Source organism: Chlamydotis macqueenii, chromosome 12 (genome assembly GCF_036417535.1).
Source record: "Chlamydotis macqueenii isolate bChlMac1 chromosome 12, bChlMac1.mat, whole genome shotgun sequence".
Taxonomy (NCBI): Eukaryota; Metazoa; Chordata; class Aves; order Otidiformes; family Otididae; genus Chlamydotis; species Chlamydotis macqueenii.
This window is the reverse complement of record NC_141567.1, coordinates 1452701-1462021: the sequence shown is the minus strand read 5'-3', so window position 1 is coordinate 1462021 and position 9321 is coordinate 1452701.

Genomic DNA, 9321 nt, shown 5'->3' with positions numbered 1-9321 from the left:
TCAGACAACAATAAAAAGGTGACTTGATTAGCCAGGCCGAGTAAACCAACCTGAACATTACTGCAGTTGTAAGCGCTGCGGAATCACGCTGCTCGGAAGGTGCCGCAAGTGGGCTTAGCTGTACTGTTGTTCTTCTCCTTGCCTGCTCTCCCCGAGATAGAGCTCATGAGAACCAAAGCTCAAGGTAAGGAGAACATGCTGCTACTGTGAGATTAACACTGGGAAAGCGTTCAAATGATGGAGACGGGTCCCACTACCTGCTGGTTAGTGAGGTCCAATAGTCTTTTTATTTCAAAACTGAAATTGCAGGGAACGTCGTGTAACGGTGCGCAGCAGAGTAGGAGCCAGTAGCTTATGTAGTGAAGCTGATCGAAAGGACTGGGTTTGGGTTGACCTACCACTAGCTTGTATTATGAAGCTTTTTTTGATGTGATGAGCATGCTTGCTTCTTATTTGTTCATTAATAGCAGGGAATACATCTTGGCCTTTCTTTCAAGGTAGAAGAACGAACATTAGATCAACATTAGATCATCTTGACAACAGCCTGGCTTTCAAACCACGGTTGTGAAGTGCCCCAGTGTTTTTAACCTTCCATTTATTCTTGCTTCAAGAATATATATGTGACTTGGCTGTCAGTGTGGCTGTAACATAGCACTGAAGTGAAACCATTGCCTAACATACGCAGTCAGATATTCCAAAAACAACAGCAAAATAGTCTTCTCTTTGTGTGGGTGGGTGACTGACTGGTGAATGTCATCTGTGTTAAAGTGCTTTTAACTTGTTGCCCAACAAAAAATGTGTTATAGCAGCGCTTTGTTAGCATTAACATTTTTCTGGCCATATCCACTGCCGTTTCCAGGGTCTTATCTTGTGTTTCTGGCTCTGGAATTCTGCGTCTCTGGATTTCTAGAAACAGAACTTGTTAATCTTTCATGCATTTAGTAAACATATATCCCAAAGCAGACTTTATTTTGTCTTTTGCCTAGGGGCTATGTGCATAGAGCATAGCATACATTTTACTAGCTTGGTTTTAAGTAGTAGAAGTAATTAATAAGGTAAAATCCTTAGCGCACACTAAGTCTGGACCAAGAGGGATTCACATGCTATGAAATTTGCATAAAAGAAAGGCATTTCAGGCTGTCTTTAAATTTAACATTATTTTATAGAAGCGTGCTCATAAGGCTTTTGTATTGAAATTTCTTTTTCCCAGTGCTCCGTGACTTGTGGGTGTGTTGTTCCTCAGCAGAAATAACTGTCTTGGGTATTTTGTAATGGTATTGTTAGAAAATGCAAAAATAACAGTATTTAGAATCGCCTTCTACGAAGTTTACTATTCCACTGGTACTGGTCTTTGGCAGATACTAGATGCAAAGATTTGAGAACAACAGGAGTGACTAGCCATGGCACTCAAACAGGAGCAAAAAGAAGGAGCAGAGCGACAGAGCAATCTGTGCGGAACACAAAGAGTTCTCCAGACTTGACTTTGCAGCCTGGTGTCCCCAGAAGGGGTTACCGGTATGGATCAGGCGTCTGTAATGCCTAAGGAAGCTCTAAGCAGCTCCTGGCAGGCTGTGAAACGCGCTCAGGAGCAGTCTGCCAAAGAATGTCGATGATCAAGTGATTCTGACCTTGCATTTCATTGGGGAAATGTGTTGTCAGTCAGTATCCTGCCAAGCAGGTTTAATGGGCTGGAGATTCTGGGAAAACTGGTGGGACTGGAAGTAGGTAGTACTCTTCTAATATTAAAATTGAGTGAGGCTTCTGAATAAAAGGTGATTATTTGCCTAATTTCCCTTCAGATGTTCTAATATACACAGGGGCCCAAAGCTAATTCTCTGACTATTTAATAGCTTTTAGCTGGTTGAGATGCAGACCTTGGAATTGAGGAGGGGTTGGGGAACGATGACAACTCATGGCTGGGAAATCAGGTAAGTAGAAAACTTTGGATTTGGGGTTTTTTTGGGGTGTTTTTTTTTTTTTTGTTCCTTCTAAAATCTTTTTCTTCATTGTTTCTGTTAATTCCAATTCTCTCATTCCTTTGTGATCTGTTATTTCTATGGATATTTCTCAAAAAGCTGCTGTTTCTGCTTGTAGCATATAGCAGAATGCAGAGAAGTAGGTTTGTAATGTCATTTAAAAAAAATATTTTACATGATGACTAAAAAACAGGATGGGAAAGAAATCCTCTTTATCTTTTTAGAAATACGACTTGCTCTTTTTTCTTTTTTTTTTTTTTTCTTTTTTTCTCGCCCCTCCCCCCCCCCCCCCCTTTTGGGAGGCTGTGGATAACCCAGAGATGGTGTGCTGTGAGCTTTGGAAACTTGCTTGAAAGGGCAAGGAATGAAGTCTCAGCCAGCATTCATTCTCCCCAGGTATTTGAGTTAATGAACATAAATAGAAACCAGATAATTTTAAGCCACCTGTAGTAAAGCAATTTTCTTTGCAGAGCAGATTTTGCTACCATCTCTCAGATTCTGACTACACGTACCCCATGGGAGAGAAAGCCTCAGCATTCAATGTAAGATCTCAGCAGGCAGGATTTTTTTTTTTTTTCCTTTTAAACAAAATGTAACTAGTTACACTTCTTCATTTGTTTTTAGGATATGTAAAGAAAATTCACAACCTGGGGGGAAATAAAACCAAATGAACAACTTTTAAAATCTTTCCCCCAAATGAATCAATACGGAATATTTTCTTTGAGCAAACTGACTTTCCCTTTAGCTGTCTGTGTCTGTTCTGTAGGCTGTTTCTGTTGTCCAGAGATTTCCAGGGATGCAAGATCCTCACTTCTGAAGGTACCATGTGCAAAAAACCTCTGTTGAGGAGTTCCTAGAGTGCATCCCCGTTGGAAACCCATCTCAGAGTCTCAGTATTTGCATTAAATGTTTTGCATTTCAGCGGCTGCTGAGAGTGTGGAGTGCCTGTAGTGTACAGGTACGTTATCATTAAGCTGTTTTAATTAAATGGCATAGCCAAACAGGCTGGTGATGTTTTGAAACCGGTGGTGGTCGTTCTGGTAAGCCAGCTCATGGTTCACTGTGGTGGAGGTGTGCCACGTTGCCTGGCCCTAAACTACATCACTGTGCGGGGTATTGTACGAGTTGTATCGGGGTAATTGAAATTTGGGACTTAAACTGAGCAATTCCTGGAATGCTTCTTGTTAAACACCCTAAGTTTCCTTGATATTACCCCCCCACACCCTAAAGCACAGCCGGGCCCTAGCAAAGAGGAAGAGATGCCTGTCTGCACTGCATTCCTCACTGGTGAGTGCAAGCCGGCTGCTGCAGGCTTGTGTGAAGACAGGCAATAGATCCACACCCAGTGGCACTGAGAAAGGGGCTGATGTAGAAGAACATGTTTCTTTTTTTTTAAATTTTTTTTTTCTTGTTTGGTTGGCTTTTAATTGAGAAAGTTTGTGCAACAGATGACAGTTTTGGGAATCAGCCAGCTGACCCTAACTGGGAAGTGCTGTAGATCTGCAATAAGAGGAGTTGAAGATGTCTAGAATGACTTTTCTCTGTCACAGATCTTGCGTTGTGGCTCCGCAAGGTTTACACGCATTCGGTACTGCCTCCTCTCCAGCTGCAAGTCTGTAGTTAGCCAATTTGGTATTGACAGAGAAATCACTAGGGCTTCTCTAATGGAGCCAGCCCTGCTGAGCAGGTGTTTGTCCCCCCTTGGGTTATTTTTGTCTGAGTAGTGCACAGGAACTTGATAACGGTTTGAGATTCTCATTGTTTTTTGTTTTTCTCAGTGGAGTTTCTGAATTGCACAAAACTCACCCATGGGTCTCATGTCACAGAATCGTTTAAATTGGAAGGGAACTCTGGAGACCAACTAGTCCAGGGTCAACTACAGCAGGTCATCCAGGACCGTGTCAAGTCAGGTTTGGAGACTGAACCTCCTCTCTGAGCAGCCACCTCCATTGTCTGCGCACCCTCACAGTAAAAAAAAAAAAAACAAACAAAAAAAATTGTTTCTTTGTGTTGAGATGACATTTCCTTTTTTTTTTTTGTGCCCATTGCCTCTTGTCACTGAGCTCTGCTGAGAACAGTCTGACTCCCTCGTCTTCCTTCGCTCCCATCAGGTGTTTATATGCACCAGTAAGATCTCCCTGAGCCTTCTCTTCTCCAGGCTGAAGAGTCTCAGCTCTCTTGGCCTTTCCTTGTACGCAAGATGCTCCAGTCCCCTAATCATCTTTGTGACCCTGCACTTGACTTCCCCTAGGACAAGTCCACGTCTGGGGAGCCCAGAACGGCGCACGCTGGTAACAAGCAGAGGACCTCACTGGCTTTTTGCTTTCCCCAGTTATTTCGAAGCTCACTTTCTAGAGAAGGTGTTTTGTCCAGTGTTTTTCCCGGTCTCTTTGACCACCATGAGATGGCTGGAGGTTTCCTAACTCCAGGAATGCATTAAGTCAGGTTTTTTTGAGAAGAAAAGGGCCACAAGGTACATGCGGGCTGCAGCACCCTGTGAGTGTGGAACCAACACGCTATTCAGGAAAACCTTGGCTTTGTCAGCCCTGCCGGGTTCTGGCCATTTCCCTGTCCTCTCTTCTGTTGTGCTCTGTGGAACTTTTACTCCATTTTCCCACTTTCTATCTCTCTTTTGGCCAAAGCAGGCTCTCCAAGAGTGTATTTTGTACCATTGTTCCCTCGGCGTAGATTGGGCAGGAATTGAGACATGAGCGGCTTTGTTAGTAGCAAATCACCAGCACAGTCAAGTAGCAGGGTGGAAAAAACAGAAAATAAATTCTGTTTTTTAGGTAGAACGTGCCATGGAGAGCCTGGCAGAGGTGCAGCAGCTGTTGGTGACTGCCTGCCTCTGAACTCCCTCTGTGCCCCAGTCAACCTCTTTCCTAAGAGCTAAATACCAGTTGTGTCCTAACAAACTCTTCTGTTTATCTGCACAGAATGCTTTCTATCAGCAAATAGCGAGCAGAGCTGCAAGAAATTTTGAGTATAGGCAAATGGTTAGGCTTGAGCCCTGAATGTATTTTCTGGAACTTAATGCCATCTCTGTGTTCCTGTTATCTCAGATTCCTAATTTAGACTGGAGATCTCTAAGGGTTTCATTTGAACATACTCTTTACTAGCACTTTAAAAATGTCAGGCATATGTTTGTCAGATTTAGAGCTAGTTTAAGCACAATTATGCATGCATTTAAGCACAGTAGTTAAGCGATTTCATGAACTGTATCAGTAAGTTTATACTAATATAATTACACTGATGCTAGCACGTTTTATGAATTAACTGTATTTGTTTCCAAACAAATGTAGTTAGTTGTATTGGCACAAAATCTGTGCATAGACAAACCCTTACTTTTGCTAATAATACAACATTACAAAGGTGAGATGTTTTGTCAGATGCATCATAATATTCTTTCCCTTAAACAAGAGGAAACTGAGGAGTTGGAACAAGACGCTTTAGTAAAAAGTGGGTGTAGATTTCCCGCAGCCCCTGGTGTGGCGTTCCCAGCGTTAAACATCAAAGTTCGCCTTTTTTTCCCCGTTGTGTAAACCCCGCGTACGTACTGCCGTCTCCAGCCCTCGGGAGTCCTGCTGCGCACCGGCTGCTGCCACCACCTGACAGTGGTGTCAAGCCCGATTCATCCCCAAGTGAGACTGGTTTTACTGGGATGAGCCTACATTTTTAAATTAGCTGTACCTTACCTGAATGGAAAGGTAGGCCAGAGCCTGAGCTGCCAACTCTCTCAAAAACAATGAATTTTGTTTTGAGAGGAACGCAGTAAAAAGTCCGGTCTCTTGTCTGGAGTGGATGCCATCTTCGCTCCAACTGCTGTGCTGGTAGAAGAATCTCTCAGGGTCAGGTTTTCACTGATTTGGTTTAGGACTAAACTGGAACGGGCAGAAATGTTTGGTTAGAAGTTTCGTATTAAAGCACCTGTTTTTTTAAATGTGTTTGATGTTTCAGTAATGGTTTAGGGGGGTGGGAAATGTAAAATCTTAAAAAAAATTGAAATCATGTTTTGGTTTGCCTTTCCCACCCAATTTTATATTTGGTAACGCAAAGGATCCTGCTTGACTTTCAGACCTCACATGTTATTTCTGGTGTTTGAGGTGGTTCTGATTTCAGCAGTTCCAGCCAGGTGCCGCGTTTGGAACAGCTTTGCTGGCCGTGGGGAATGGCTGTTTGGTCGCAGCTCCTCTGAAGCTTTTCCTTCCCCGTGGGTGCGGCGCTGGCTCGTAGCAGTCGTTGCCCAGGTGCTCTCAGCGGGTTCGTGGTGGCTGCCGGTGCCAAACCTTTCCCCTGCTCCCGCACAAGACCCCCGGCCACCGCGGTGCTGGGATGCTGCAGACTGGTAGGTGGGCTCCTCTGGTTTGAAATGCAGACATCAAACTGAATGAAATGTTCTAGTAAATTTGTTTTGAAGCTCCAAAAGAAAACTTTCCTTTTCTGTGTGTTTTTCGTTTTGTTAGTTTTGCAATATCAACTTTTTATCCTGATTCAGATTTTTTTTTTTCAAAACAAACCAAAATGTAGCGTTTTCCTGGAACAGAAGTCCCTTTTTCACATGTGCGTTTCCATTGATTTTTTTGTGGGACTACTCACCTAGATAAATAGCTACAGAGTATTATTGAAATCACAACCATGAATTTTGTAATAGGTTGGAAGTGGCCTGTCAACCTGTGGATAAGAAATTCTGGATATAATGAAATTATTCCTAACTTTTGGGGGGAAAAAACCCCAAGACTGCATTTCCCCCGGTGATTTACAATGACTGTAATTTTTAAAGGGCCTAAAGTAATTTTCCGATTTAAAATTATTTAAAATACTTCCCTGAACAAACAGGGATGCTACGTTAGCCGCACTGCTATCTAATGAAATATTTACTGCACTTCTGTATCCGGTGGCTGAACCGGGAGCGTGGAAGTGCTGATGCACGCAGCTCGGAAGCGCGTGTCTTCGGCGCGGCCGGCCCTGACCTTGGCGGGCTGACCCTCCGCCTCCCGCACCCCGGCACTGGCGCTGCGAGTCTTTCATCCCTAAAGCTCTTCTGCCTTGCATGGATTTTATTTCCAAAGATCTCTTTGACAGGTGAAAACGTCTTCCTTTGAAGTTCCCTGGAGAGGCAGATTCCCTTTTGGTCTGCGTTTTCCTGCGCTAGCACCTGTCTCACTGTGTGTAAATGCTTGTTTGCTCTGTGAGCCTTTTGCGTCTAAATATTCCTCATTTAATGAAGCAAAGTTCTTTAATTACGGTTTTTCTTTATGGAATGGCTCACGGTCCCTTGGTCTTTTGATACTATCAGACTGAAAGGGGGGAAAAAAAAAATCCTTTAAACAATTTTCTGACTCCCTCTAGAGGATTTTTCCAAGCCCAGAAATAGCTCCGCGGTGGGAGAAGCCCAGCGTTCAGTCACTGCGCCTGCACTGCCAGGTTTCAGTGCGGATTACATCTTTTCCGGTACCCGCAGACTGCTTTTCTCCTGTCAGTTGCTGCTAACGTCTCCCAGATCTTATTCCCACCGTTCTTTAAATATAAATGCTCGCAGTCCATTTTTCCTTAGGCAGGCAAGCCCGGCGTTCTCTGCCGAAGGACCCCACTGCAGTTATCGCTGCTCGAGGCATGGCCGTTCCTGTGGTGTGCTAACGCTTCTGGACCAATTTTCTGAGAATATCAAGTAGAAAGCTTAGCTTTAACACCTTTTGGGTGCTTTCTTTCCCATTGCAATACTGAAACTAAATGTCTGTCATGAATAGCAGCTCATTTTGGTGATGTGTGTGTTGTTTGTTTTTTTTTTTTTCCCCTTCATGTCGAGGAATACACGTCATTTTCTTGTATTGCTGTCTGTTGTGCCGTGCCACAGGCAATGGACAGTGCCTTTCAGGTTGGATAGACTGGTGTGGCTTCTTTCCAAAGGTCAGAGGAAAAGTGGAGACCTTTTTACCAGAGCATGCGAATCCCATCCCTCTCTGAGAGGTGATAACGTGGTGGCGGTGGTCTGTAAGGAAGAATGCTGCAGGGCACTCTGTGTGAGGCTTGTTTCCCTGACATGTTTAAATGATAAGGAATTAATTCAGATGCATTATCTTACGTAACCATTCAGTGCTGTTATCTTATTTAACAGTTTCAGAGGTGTTGTCTTATTTAACCAGGGGAATATTGCTTGCAGTAGTCAGAACAAGCAATCCTGGGCTCTTCTTACTGGCACTTGTTTGTTCAAAATTCTTTCAGGATCTTCCTTAGCAAGCAGCTGTGCAGGAGGGCTAATAGGTGGATTATTGCTGCGCTAAATAATTCTCAATTTGATACAGGTTGCAGCCACCTCTAATTTACCCTCTTATTTCCTAAAGGAAATGTTAACCAGAACAGTCACTTGAAAAGCAGTAGCTAATGATGGGCAATATAATTTGATTCTTTTAACATACTTACAATCAAGAGGGAAGTAAATCTTAGGGTAAGCAACTAATGCTGCCATCAGTCCCTCGGATGAAGGGTCAGGAGTGGGTGCCCGCACGGACTTCGCTGTGCTCCCTCATCCGTCCTGTACTCCAGAATCCAGCCGGTTTCTTCAGAGCACCGGCACCTGGATCGTTCTGTCCGTGGCAGAGGCTGCAGCACAAAGCTGAGGTCGGGTCCCGACCCGTTCTGCCAGGACGGGGCATCTCCTGCCGACACCTGGCAGGGTCGTGCATCCTGGCTGCTGCTGCGTATTTCTCTGCCCTAACTTCAGCAATTGTGATTGCAGTGATTTCGTATTTGGATCCCGCATCCTAAAAACCGGTTTGGGTTTATGGTGTTTCACACGCCATAGCAGAGAACTTCCAGACCACCCACATTTAAATGGACTTTATTCATGTTTTCAGCGTGTGGCTAACGCACGCCTGCCTCCGAGGGGCGAGGGGCCGTGCCCTGCACAGTTCCACCGCCCGTAGCAGTGATTTGTTCCCCAGCTTCCCGTGTGGGGTAGGTGCACTGGGAAGCATTGTATTCCTTTTTTGGGTTTTTTTTTGTTTGTTTGTTTGTGGGTTTGTTTTTTGTGGTGGTTTTTTCTTTTATTATTCAAAATCATACCAGTCTGAGGTTTTTCTGGGGACGACGCAGTGCCCAAACAAAGGTGGTGGAGCTGCAGCGGCTACCGATTTATTCTGTGGCTGGTCCTGGGCTCGCGTGCCTGTTTACTTCCCAGGAACCGTTGCGGTTTGTGCTGTGCTTTATTCATGGTGCCGAGCATGTAATAACAGATAGGAAGTGTTAGAATTATCCGTAAAGGGGATGCTGACCTGCTTAGCTACACACACAATTCCTCACCAAATCAAAATGCTGAATAAAAAAAAAAAATAAATAAAAATTTAAA